This window comes from Canis lupus, chromosome 29 (genome assembly GCF_011100685.1).
Source record: "Canis lupus familiaris isolate Mischka breed German Shepherd chromosome 29, alternate assembly UU_Cfam_GSD_1.0, whole genome shotgun sequence".
Classification (NCBI taxonomy): Eukaryota; Metazoa; Chordata; class Mammalia; order Carnivora; family Canidae; genus Canis; species Canis lupus.
Window position 1 is genome coordinate 28,425,821 of NC_049250.1, and position 13,435 is coordinate 28,439,255.

The following is a 13,435-nucleotide window of genomic DNA, read 5'->3' on the forward strand; positions in this document are numbered from 1 at the left end:
GCACAAGCAGGGGGAGTGGCAGAGGGAGAGGGAGTAGCAGGCTCCATCCCAGGACCGGGAGATCATTACCTGAGCCGAAGGCAGACACTTAACTGACTGAGCCATCCATGTGCCCCTGAATCTGAATTTTAAAATTATAATTTAACATGTTTTGGAAATCTTCACTTGCTAATAATTAAAATCTGATGTAATCCCACATTGAGGTTCAATCTGGAAGGGAGGGGAGACACCCTACTGTTGGATTTAGTAGCATCCATGTGAAATTCAGAAATAAATGTCACTATAGCAGAGAGGACATTACATCTCTTTTAGCTCCTTGGCCTTGTTGTTGTTGTTTTCAGAGCTTTTGTTTATTTGAGAGAGAGAGAGAGAGAGAGAGAGAGAGAGAGAGAGAATACAAACAGGAGAGGAGGAAGCAGACTCCCTGCTGAGCAGGGTGCTCAATGCGGGACTCCATCCCTGGATCCAAGATCATGACCCTAGGCAAAGGCAGACACTCAACTGATTGAGCCATCCAGGAACCCCCTGCCTTGTTTTTCTTCGTCATTCTTTTTTTTTTTTTTTTCTTCATTTTTTTTCCATTCTTCGTCATTTTTATCTCCATTTGACCATTTTTGTGTGTTGTCACTGGGTTGTCCATCCTTCCCACCAGAAAATAAGTTTTGTGAGAGCTGAGATTTTGTTTCATTATTGTTATAGCCCTGGCAGTAGAACTAAATCTGGTACAAAACCAGCACTCAACCTAAATTTATTGAATTAATTAATGAAAAATTCACACTGCAATTTGAGATCGTCTACTTTGTTCGTTTATTTGGTGTCTTATTCATTGTATAACGTTCTCCACTAGGATGTAAGCACAACACCTGACATGTGGTAGGTCCTCAACAGATAGTTTTTGATGAATGAATGAGTGAATAAGTAAACTTGTATCTTCACTTGATGTGATAATAACCAAGTCAATTGGTTACAATTGGTGTCAGAAATAGTGTTACAAAATGTCCATATTCTCTCCAACATTTCCCAGCATCCCTTGCAGAGAGGTTGTAGCCACATGACAAGTTCTGGCCAGTGGATTATGAGTAGAAATAACCTGTGTTATACTCTGGAGATGAGGCAATTAATGAACTAAGGTGCTTCTTACATCTCTTTCTTTCCCAAGCTCAGGATCTTAGAGGCCGGATGTTTTAACTGACATAGCTTAGGGTGGAAGAAAGACATCCAGGCCACATTAGATTTTAGGTAAGTGAGAAAAACAAAGCTTTTCTTTTGGGTTTAGTCAGATATTTTGGAGTTTGCCTTTTTAGGGCTTACTGCAACATAGCCAAGACTGTCCTGACCAGTATGCATATAAAACCAGATATAATACAGATACAATATAAAATTAGAAATGTGCTCTTGGCCATGGAATTGAACAATTTTAATTGACATAAACTAGGATGTAGCCTATAATTTTGAACTCATGGTTTTATTTGCTTGCTTGTTTTTATGATGCCCATCCCAAGTGCTTGGCTGAAAGCAAAGGATAAGAAGCCTGAAAATGTTCTGAATATAAATTAGATTTCTTTAGATGTGTCAGGGGTTTGAAATAAAATATTTTAGTTTAGTATACTATCTAGATTGTTTCCATTGTAAATTCTAATTTCACCTAACCCATAGGTGATTTATAATTTCTGAATAGGAACAGTTCCCTTAGAGCTATAGTAAGAAACAAATTCCTGTACTCTTGGGATATCATATTTTCAGGCTGACAGCTGCAAAGGTGGCAAATATGAGTTAGAGAGTGCTATTGGCTTGCAGGAGTCAGTCATTTACCTACTGCAGAGAGGTTCTCAAACTTTCTCAGCTCCTGGTTAGAGTCAACTCAGTAATTTATTCATGGGCCCTAGGCCAAAAAATATATAATAACATCTCAGCTTATTAAGTACTCAGGCCCAGATAAATGACTGGTAGTAAAATTTGTGCCTGAGCACATGTTGTCACGTTTCCCTCAAAAATTTAAAGCCTCCTGCAGGGCCCATCTGATTCACTGCAGTGACTTAGGGCAACTCAGCCCACATAGTTTGGGACTCTATTTCTTTGATTTAATATTTGTGAGGATTTGAGGAACCCTATCTTTTGATGAACTCATAGCTTTTTTTGAGCTTTTGTTTTTTGTCGGGAAATCTGAATATCTACTAGCAACATATCAAAATGTAGTAACTTGAGCTTCAAGTGAAATTGGAGCATTTGTTGAATTTGTTGAAATTGTGGCATTGTTCTGTATATTTCACCTTTCACCAAAGGAAGTCACCAGAGTAGATGACAATAGGCCAGGTCACTAGACAAGAGAATGAAGTGGGTGAGCTAGGCCTGGTGCTTCCAACCTCTGTTCTCTTGGTATCCAGGAGTCCATATTCTTGTGCATTTCCTGTGACATCTCTGGATAATCCTTCACAGCTTCTTTGATCAGCTGATCCTTGCATTGGAGCTTTTAATTGTTGACATTCTTCAAGTCCTGGTCTTAGATTTCAATGGTAGTTTATGAGCAGATGGCTTGCCAAGCTTTTAATTTGTTCCTTTATACTGTGTTTCCCTTTTAAAATCACTCTTTCAGGATCCCTGGGTGGCTCAGCGGTTTAGCACCTGCCTTTGGCCCAGGGCGCTATCCTGGAGTCCCGGGATCGAGTCCTGTGTCTGGCTCCCGGCATAGAGCCTGCTTCTCCCTCTGCCTGTGTTTCTGCCTCTTTCTCTCTCTCTGTGTCTATCATGAACAAATAAATAAATAAACCTTTAAAAAATAAAAAAATAAAATCACTCTTTACTCTTTAGTAAAAGAAAGTCAACCTTGACAACCATGTGTAGAGATCTTGGGGAGACAGAAAGGGAGGGTAGTCAAGGGGTGCCTTCTCAACCTTCCCTCCCTCAGGTTCCGTAGAGGGAAGCTAGATCCTGTGAAGGGAATGCCGGTGTTGTAGGTCCAGATGGTGAGGAGCAGTGTCTCTGGGGAGACAACTCCAGAGGAACTCGAGAGGCAAAGAAAGCTTCCACTTTTCACAGTATGCTAGATCAGGGGTTCTTCACTCTGGATGCACTCTGGGGAGATTGTTTTTTAAAATGCCAAAGTCCCACCCTGACCAATAAAATCAGATTTAGGAAGGGAGGTTTAGGTATAATTTTAAAAGGCTCCTGAGGGAATTCCAGTGATGAGTCAGGGTTGAGAACTACTTTGCTAGAGGAAGCTGGCCTTGAGAAACAAGTGGACATGAAAGTGGGGAAGATTGATTTTGAACCTCTCCTGGGCTACCAGCAGGTTCAGGGGAGAAGGTTCTGGATCTTCAGGCAGACATCTTGTCACATGAAGCTTAGGAATAAACCCAACATGGAAGACTGTGGAACCGAGATACGGAAAAGTGTCAAATCTTGATAATGTCATTTGAGATATTCCTGAAGCTAGCAACGTGTCTAAGAATTTCAGTTGTATCCGTTCCTTCTCTCTTACTTTTGCAAGTATAGCTTGGATTTACTGCCTTTGTAAATGGAGACAGCAGAGGGCTGCTTGCATGGCTTTGACTCCCTATTTCCCCCTTCTTCATTAAAGCCTTCAACTGGAGACATTCCTATTTTATGCCTTATTTAAAGGACTTTGTTTTTGCTTATTGGTTCGCAGAGTCTACTCACTGTGTCCCAATATTTGTCCTTCCTTTCTTCCATGTAATAGCATTTCTAGTTGACCTGCCTAGAAAAATAAAGACAATTCTTAGTCTCCATTGCAGCTATGGCCAGAAGACTAAGTTTTGGCCAACAGGATCTAAGTGGACGGATAATGTGATAGCATCCAGATTCCTTAAAGACAGCAAGACATCCTTCCCCCATTTTGCTACCTGAAACATGGAGGTCACCATCTTTAACTTGAGGATGACACCATTCCTTAAGGAATGAGACAAACGGAGAGCTCAAATCCTGGCCATTCTAGGAAGCAGAGCCACCACATTGACTCTGGCCTGACACTTCCAGAGTTCATTTATATGAAAGAGAAATACCTTTCTCTCTTGTTAAGCCGATACTATTTTGGATTTTCTGTCACTCAAAGCTGAATCTAATCCCAGCTAATATGCCCTCTTAAGTTTCATCTTGATAGACGTGGACCATCACTTTGTGTCTTTGGGTACTGATGTCATCATTCAACATCTCTGCCCCCTCCAGCTCTCTGTCATCTGTTAATGAGATCAGTGTGCCATCTGTGCCGCCATCTGAGTCATTAATAAAAATAGGATCAGGAGAGGGCTAAGGACAGCAATCTCTAGCCTTCTGCAGAGAGCTCTCTCATTGGATGATCTATGCATCATCTGCATGTGGACACAGGTGTAGAGTGGTGCAGAGGGAAGCCAAGGAGTGTTGACCATAGATCCATGGATCTCAAGCTTTAGTGAGTCTCAGAACCCCCTAGAAGGCTTGTTAAAACCCAGACTTCTGGGCAGCCAGGGTGGCTCATCGGTTTAGCGCCGCCTTCAGCTCAGGGCGTGATCCCGGGGAACCTGGATCAAGTCCCACGTCGGGCTCTGTGCATGGAGCGAGCTTCTCCCTCTGCCTATGTCTCTACCCCCTGCCCCCCGTCTGTCTCTTGTGAATAAATAAATAAAATCTTAAAAAAAAACACACAAAAACCCAGACTTCAAGACCTCAGCCCTGGAGTTTCTGATTCAGTATGTCTAGGGCGAGGCTCAAGTAATTGGATTTCTAGTAAATGCCAGGTAATTCTGATACTGGTGGTTCAGCGACCACACTTTGAGACCCATGACTCCAGGGCTATGATTTTTAGTTGGAACGTGAACTACAAAAGAGCAAGAATATTTAGAAGTGGTTTGGCTATGGAAGGCAAGTCTTTTGAGGAGTTGCAGAGTATCAGGGAAGGTTGGATGCTGATAGGACCGGGACACTGCATTGTGGCTTATAGGAAAGAGAACAGCAAGGTTGGGCACAGATGAAGGTAGACTGGTCCCTGTACTTTGAGGAGGCTGTGGGAGTGAGCTCTTGTCCAATGGCTTCTCTTTTTCTCAGGGAAGATCTGCAAGAGCATTAACTGATGTGAGGGACAGTAGTAGCTATATGAGGAGAAATGATGAAATAGTTTTAGTCCACGCAATGTTCCAGGGGAGTGTAATACCCACTAGATGTAATCAATAGGTGTGATACATGCTAGGGAAAGATAGGAAGACTCAAGCAGTCCTTGAGTAACTCTTTAAGGAGTTAATTGACTAATGTTCATATTTGTACATCACTATGAACATCTAGATATTCATCTTTCAGCACTTCCAGGGAGGGTATGGCACGATATCCATCAAGATGTCTGCAGGCTCAGCAAAGTGCTTGGTGAATGTTCAGTTCACAGTAGACGGGCATGTGAAATTCAGTTTGTAGTTTAGATTGTCCCCCTGGAATAAATGGCAGTTTGTTAGCTTGTCCATGGGTATATTTTTTGTTATTGCGTGATTATCTTAGGAGAAATAATGCTTGATACATTGTTGGAGTATCACACCTTAAAAAAACAAACAAACAAACAAACAAACAAACATACAAGTGTACAACCACCAGATCCTGAAACACAGTGTGGAAACTTCATTCTTTCCAAAGTAGTCACAAGAAATCCCAACAGGTGCTGCCACATATATGCACATTTCAGCACATAGGAATATCCGGAGTCCTGGTTCGGCAGCCTTCTCTTTGGGCATATGAAAAAGAGGGGAATAAATCTGGGGGCATTTGCAATGGCTTCCTGCCCCACCACAGAGGTAGGGATTGGCCTACGATCACTATTGGTTCTGAGAGGAAGAAATTAAAAACCCAGTAGAAGAGCAGAGGACAACTCTGTCACTAGCAGAACGGGTCCCCAGAGAATGAGGGAGTGTCCAGCTGTCCCCATGCGCTTGGGACTAAGGAGGTACCAGGGATGTGGGACTTGCGGTGCTAAGCCTCTGATAGTCTAGGGCAAAGCAAGACAAGTTGATCACCCAAGCAGGGGCTAACCCTTGTGGGGGCAAAGCCCAAATAACAGTGAGCACAGCCAGAGTGCCCTTTTGATTGATGGGAGGAGAGAAGGCTGGCTTTGAGGGTGTGTGGCCTTAGTGTGGTGAAGTCACAGGCAGCCCTGCACTCTACTCTGAAGAGCCCTGTGCTGGGGCTAATGCTCTGCCCTCCTCACTTGAAATTCCTTTTTCTTTTTATTTTTTTTATTTATTGTATTTATTCATGAGAGACACATAAAGAGAGACAGAGACATAGACTGAGGGAGAAGCAGGATCTCTGCAGGAAACCCAATCTCATACTCAATCCCAGGACCCTAGGGTCATGACCTGAGCTGAAGGCAGAGGCTCAACCACTGAGCCACCCAGTTGCCCTCTCAGTTGGAAGTTTTAATCACTTTCACTTAAATCATTTTGAAGAAAGGGTCTTCATTTTCCTTTTGTACTAGGTCCCTCAAGATACATAGTCAGTCTGCAAGTTATATAGGAAGGGAGCTGGGGTTTGCTTTTCTTTTATGTGGCCTGATGAAGAGATGAAGACAGATTCTCTCATCCTCTCCCTCTCTCCCCTCATCCCTCACCCCTCACCGCCTCTCTTCCTCTTCTTCTCTTCCTTTCCTCTCTCCCACTCCTTTCTCTCTCCCACTCTTTTCTGTCTCCTCTCTCTGGTACAGTAAAACCTATGTGAGCTATTTCTTTATTTGTTAAGCTTTTAAAAGACCAACGGTGTCTTAGCACAAATGTTAGTGTCTAGAAAAATCGACTTGGCTCAAATGCAGCTTCCCTGCCCCCACCCGGATCTGTTTCTCCCGGCCAAGCAAAGAGAGTTGGAGAAGGAACAGATAAAGGATCTAGAAAAGTTGAAGAAAGTGTGGCAGAGGGGTGCTTGGGTGGCTCAGTGGTTGAGCATCTACCTTTGGCTCAGGTCCTGATCCCAGGACCCTGGGATCGAGTCCCATACAGGGATCCTCACAGGGAGCCTGCTTCTCCCTCTGCCTATGTCTCTGCTTCTCTCTCTGTGTGTGTCTTCCATGAATAAATAAATAAACTCTTTAAAAAAAACTTTAAAGAAAGTGGCAGAAATGACAGCTCAGGGACCTCCAGAGGGGAAGCAGCCCCACGGAGCTCGCCGGGCATCAAATGGAAAACCCTCGGGCAGGACGCAAGGGGTGCTCGCTGTAAATTGAGATTTATAACCGAGGTGATAAGAGCAGGCACTTAGCGGAAGGGAGGGAGAGTGAAAGCTGCGGAGGGTGGGTGCGCGCGGCCGGAGGAGGGTCCCCCGAGGAATTTCTCCCATGGCAACTTCTATTCTTGCCCAGTTATTTCACTCCCCTTCTTGGATGTTCACATCCAGCGGTTCCAGCGACAGGGTGTTTTACTGTGGTGTTTCCGTGGGCTTTGGTCGTTTTTAGAGACGGGCCGCAGGGAGGGCAGGGAGGGCAGGGAGCGCTGGCTGGGCGGGCGGAGGTCGGAGCGGAGATGGGAGTCTGGGCCTGTGCCGAGCTGCTTGGTGCTCGCGCCGCGGAGGTGACCTTCCAGGAGCGGCCGAGCTCCGCCGGGTTCTCCCCGGGCCGCGCCTCCTCGCGGGGCTGCGGAGCTGCGGGGCTGCGGGGCTGCGGGGCTGCGGGGGCGCGGGGGCTGGGGATGCGGGGACGCGGGGGTTGGGGATGCGGGGACGCGGGGCGGCAGGGATGCGGGGACGCGGGGCTGAGGGGACGCGGGGGTTGGGGATGTGGGGTGGAGGGATGCGGGGTGGAGGGATGCGGGGACGCAGGGCGGCAGGGATGCGGGGACGCGGGGGCGCGGGGCTACTCGCGGGGGTGGGGGCACCTCCGGGTAGGTGCCGCCGGGAGGGCCGCGAACAACCCGGCTCTTGGAGGCTCTTTGAGATTTCCGCCGTCTCTGTCTTCCGCTCTTTTACCGAGAGCTGCCAGAGCCCTGAAGGACTAGGCCCCGGGACGGGAGTTGCATGGGGCCCCCCCGCCCCCCGCCAGGGCTGGGAGGATGCTCAGGGCTCTGGCGCCTGCAGGTAATAGGGTTAAGAAAGGCCCGTGGAGGTCCAGGCTGAGCGCTCTGAACTTACTGGGGCTGCGGGGGTGGGGGTGGGGGGGGTGGGGGATACTGTAAATACAAAGCATGATCTGGCTGGAAAAGAATAATTTTTAAAGCTTAGAGAATTTGGCAACCTGCGTGTGTTTGCGTCCCGAGTTATATTTAAGTGATGAATGACTTGCAGGCAATGAGGCAGAAAGGCAAGACAGGAGTTTCCCAGGGGCTGCCAATCCGTCCAAAGCAGGGACATCAAACTCAGGTGCCCTCCTGCTCTCTTGCTAAAACGTCCTCACATAGTAAAAGTTGCGCCCCCTTTGAGCTCTGCTTTAACAACACGAGCATTCAGAACAGGATCGCTGATACATGATTTTAAAATTATTGCGAATATCTAGACAGTTACAGAGGTCACTTTTCTGAAGTACTAGGCATTTAAACATTTCGTTGGGGTGGTTGTGAAGTCAACTCAGGTCTGCTTTAGGAAACAGACCCTGTTTGTGTGTTAAGGCAAACGTTTCCCAAGCAAGGTAAATATTTAAAATAGTTATGGAAACGATGACAATGTCAACATTTTATGAAGGGCAGAGTTAATTGAAATTATTGTTGGATGGTGAATATTTAATTTCGAAAGATGTGCATCTATCATTACTGTTCCCTTTTAGAACATCTTAAACCTTAATTAAAATCTATTTTTAGGTTTTTACCGAATAGTCCACTAGAGGGCAGCATTTGATAAGGGTTTAATAGAAATATACATTGTAATTTACAGATATTGCAGAAGTTTAATTTGTTTTATTAACAATGATAACAGTAGAAAGTACCATCTTGCCTCCATCAGCACAAATGAAGTAAAGAAGCCACGCATGCTTGGTTAAATAGTTCTTAAAGCAGCAGATCCTAAGTTGGATAGGGTGTGTGTTTTACAGTTTTCAAGTTGAAAAAAGCAATCAAAGGAACTAAAAACAATTTAGGTAGTACTTTACAAGCCCTGGATTGATCCCATTGGCTTGCTAAAAAGGAGTTTGGTTGTTTTAACTCAATCTCCAACACACTATTTACCCTCCCTGGGAAACCATCCAAATTTGGCTGCATTCCATATGCTAGAAAAAGCTCAGAGTCAGAGCCAACTGTGGGTTTGACTGTGGTGGCGGAACAGCACCAGGAGAGGTTTCGGGCTGTTTTCCAGGGGCTAGAAACTTTGCAGCCACACCCATTGGGCGGTAATGATTAGGAGGCGGCTGGGAGGTATGCCTGGCGCAGAGACGTTAGTCAATAAATGTTGGTTTTTCTTCTTCTCACTCCAATTGTTTCCTGACTTGTGATGTTGCTTAACTTCTGTTTGCTGTATTTATGATTTTTAAAAAATTAAACACATGCACATGGTAAACAAATAGTATAAGATGATACATGATTGAAAACATCTTCCTGACCCCACATGCCAGACCTCTCCAGAGGTAACCACTAGTCATGACTTTTTGTATATCACTTAGAAAATTTCAATGCAAAAACTTGCCTATATAAGCATATGTATATACTGTACACATTTTTATACAAATAGGACCATATTCTATCAATGTTAGTCTATATATCACTTTTTAAAATTCAGCAATGCATCTTAGAAGTCTCCTTATGCTGTGGCTTAGCTTTTTCAATTTTATTTCTCAATGACTAGAACTCCCCCCCCCCCCTTTTGTCTCTCAGCATCAGAGAGAGTACTATCAACAGTTTAAGTGTTTACTAACCATTCTGGGATTGATTGGCTGAAATGTCAGTCTGCCCCTGATGAGATAAGAAAGAAGAATTGTAGTCACATTGAGGAATTTGTTTTGTTCATTTCCAAAAATAAGTTAAAAAAAAAAAAACTCCTTCCCCCTAGAACTAGAAAAGGTACATTGGATAATCTTTAGTATTTTTCTTAGCTTCTAACACTTGAAATTGACTGCAAAACCTTGCATTATTTTGGTCTGTGGGTTGTCCCAGCTCCTTTCTTTTCTTTTATTTGTCAGTTTGGCAGGTGTTCATAATCTCATTACTGTGACTGGGTGATGACAGGGTATGAAGGGGTCCTCAGGAGCCAAAGACAGCATTCATATGGGTTTAGTGGTTCCACGCAATGTTAACACTGATGATGGGCCTCCATTTTTTTCCCCCATGAGTCTCTATCAGAAGGACCTGTGCCTCTTGTCCCTCATTTTAAGGATCATGTATTGGGATAGATGAAATCACAAATAAAAATCTTAGTACTTTTTGGATGTATATCCTTTGTTTAGCTTTTAGCCTTGATTTGAGAACCCTCCCTTTTTTTTGTTTCCAAAAGATCTGTGTATTTTATCATTTAGAAATAATCATACCTAGAGACTTGATTGTGGCATAACCTCTTAATTTTTTAAAAATATTTTATTTAAAAAAAAAATATTTTATTTATTTGACAGAGAGATAGAGAGAGCCAGAGAACACAGTGGGGCAGGGATGGCAGAGGGAGAGGGAGAAGCATGCTCCCAGCTGACCGGGGAGCCTGATTAGGACTTGATCGCAGGACTCCAGGCACATGACCTGAGCTGAAGGCAGACACTTAACCAACTGAACCACCCAAGCGGCCCTTAATTTTTTTCAAGTCCTTGCATAGTTTTAACAGTGAGTCACAGCTATTTCCTACTGATTGTAGGCTAAGTCTCTAAGGCTGTAATAGGATCACAATGAATCTGAAATGTCCCTTTCCTTCCAAGGACCCATGTATCAGCAAAATGGACTGTGTTTGCTCTCAACTCTTCTTGTTTCTGGTCCTTTTCTTCCTTGTTTGTTCTCAGAAGTTCTACCGGTTCCTTAAGGCACAGCTTCAATGCTACTGTTTGCATTCAAGCCAGTAGACTTTGAGGTACTCCATGTACAGAGATGTATTCATGGCTCTGGAGAGACAACATGGATAAGGCTTGGTTTCTTCTTGCAGCAGCTCTGTAGGTGATGGGGACCACAGCCATGTGGGCAGTGCTGCAAGGGGGACCTCCAGGGTGCTGCGGGAGAACATGGAAGGAATGGCAGGTTTGTACTGGGGATGAATTTGTGTCTTCTTGTGGGGAGGGTTGGTTTTTCAAGAGTTAGAAGCTCTTGATTGACCAATTGTTTGTCAGTAGAAGGCTATTCTAGGTTTGAACAAAGGCTATAGGTATTTTCTAATGATGGCAAATAGGAGAATGATAAATAGGCTTTGTCTACAGGGTGGGTGCTATGGAAGAGGTTGGACGCAGACGTATCTAGGTTCCAAAGGGCCCTAATTGTCATGCTCTAGACTTGGGAATGGAAAGCCAGGGAAGAATTCCATGCGGGGGGTGATTGGATGGTTGATGATTGTGTAAGTTAAACCAGGGAACGTGAAGTGTCCAGGCGAGGAGACAGGAGGAAATTGTGTGGGTTTTGTTCATACTGAGTTGAGGGTGCATCAGAGACCTCTCTCTCCCGGGTGATTTCTGATAAGATTTTGGGAGCTCAGAGGAGTCAAGAATAGAGATTTTGTGAGTGAAAGATTAATAAAAATATTTTCCCCTTCTTTATAAAAAATAAAATAACCTTGGGTTAACTTTTTGGCTCTTTGCCTGGGAACCTGACAGAGGTGAATGCTGGCTACGTTATTTATTAGGCAACACTGCTTACTGTAAGAATGACCTGTGGTTGCCGAGCTGAGTATGGACCATAGAAGAATATCCGTGCCTGGTGAGAAGGCACAGCTTTGGGCTTCCTGAGCATGGTGGGTACTAGCTGGGCTTTCCCCTCACTGGGACCTGGAACCTGTGGTTCTGGGACTGTTCCAATAGAAATAGTTCTTGAGGGATGGGGCTTCTAAGCTGGGGAGGCTTCTGCACCCACTCACAGAGACCATGTTCTCAGCCTCTCATCTCTGACCTGTGACATATACCCTGGAAACCAGTGCCTAGTTGACTGGGGACAACCCTACAGCTGCACTGCTTCCTCTGCATTACAGTGAAGCCAGTGCTAGGTGAGGTTCCTGGGTTCTGTAAGTCCTCTATGAGATGGGACTACAAAGAGTGGACATTGTGAGAAGTTGATACTGAATTTATTGGCAAAAAGCCAATTTCTTCTCTTCCTGCCCATAAAAGAGAATGTTCTGGCTTTGTGTGATCAACTTCTTTCACCGAACCCCAATAGTGAGCAAAGTGTATGTCCTTAGCATCAAACACAGTCAGTGCTGCTCACACAGCAGATGCTCAAAAACTGTCGAGAAACTGATATCAAGAAATACTTATTGTGGTGCCTGGTGGCTCAGTCAGTTAGGCGTCTGCCTTTGGCTCAGGTCATGATCCCACGGTCCTGGGATTAAGCCCTGCCTAGGGGTTTCTGCTTCTTCCTCTTCCTCTGCTCCTTCCCTGCTTGTGCTCCCTCCCTCTCTCAAATAAACAAATAAATAAAGTCTTTTAAAAAATAACTATTTATTGACTACCTTCCCTATTTCAAATACTCTTGTTAGTTGTCAAAATACAAATATGTGTCAAAATATCTCACGGACTTCATAGTTTATTAGAAAACACTTAGGAAAAATTTTGTCACAGTGTGTGGAAAGGAGAATGGTGAATAAGTGACTTACAAGGCTGTTGTCATCTTAGAGCAGCAAAAGGGAACCCTCAGGACTCATTTAAAAAAAATTTTTTTTGAGAGGAGATGCAGAAGGAGAGAGAGAATCTCAACAGGCTCCACACTCAGTGTGGAGCCAGACATGGGTTTGATTTCAGGACCCTGAGATCATGACCTGAGCCCAAATCAAGAATCAGATGCTTAACTGACTGAGTCACCCAGGTGCTCCAGGACTCATTTTAAAGTATTTCTTTGTAACTTGTTTTTAAGGTTATATTTAAATTCTCGAATTTTCCTATCTCTTTCTACCAATTTAATCGCTAAATATCATCATCCTCTTCATTATCATTATTGTCACAGTTAGCACTTAGTAAGCACATAGTATATTTGCCAGGAATTGTGCTAAATGCTTTATGTGGATTATCTAACTGAATCCTCATAACAGCTTCATTAGGTAATTACTGAAAGTATCTGCATTTTACAGATGAGAAAACTAAGTTGGTGGAACCAGGATTCAAACCTGAAGTCTGACTCTGGAGTCCACCTTCTTAATGACTCCGCCATTCTGCTTCTTGCCGCTATCACCTCAGTGATACTTAGGGGAAATATGCTCTAGGCATTTATCTACTTGGGTCATAAAAAGGACAAAAATACATCTGCGTAGGTCTAGAAGTAAAGGAGAGTGATTTATTCTTCAAATGGATTACAGTGGATTTAGGACTGTAGTAAAAATGTCTAGTTCTTTTTTAAATTAAAAAAAAGGATTTTATTTATTTATTTGAGAAAGGGAGAGTGCGAAA

The 13,435-nt window shown here is 44.0% G+C and overlaps 2 protein-coding genes across 5 annotated transcripts in view; one reads left to right on the top strand and one right to left on the bottom strand.

Annotated features, from left to right (window-relative positions):
• The window catches only part of LOC111093101, a 96,418-nt gene that overhangs the window by 34,390 nt on the left and 48,593 nt on the right, over positions 1–13,435 (top strand).
• ZNF704 (zinc finger protein 704) overlaps positions 3,658–13,435 on the bottom strand; it is a 259,566-nt gene continuing 249,788 nt past the window's right edge. The window contains exons 11-12 of one of the 5 annotated variants that reach the window (XM_038579595.1): positions 9,794–9,830; positions 5,204–5,411 (exon numbers count right to left, since the gene is read on the bottom strand). The gene's annotated coding sequence lies outside the window, so the exon portion shown is untranslated. Of the gene's footprint in view, positions 3,716–5,203; positions 5,412–8,852; positions 9,394–9,793; positions 9,831–10,460; positions 11,063–13,435 lie in introns of those variants that run through there. The other 4 variants (XM_038579596.1, XM_038579598.1, XM_038579594.1 and 1 more) reach the window with 4 other exon arrangements.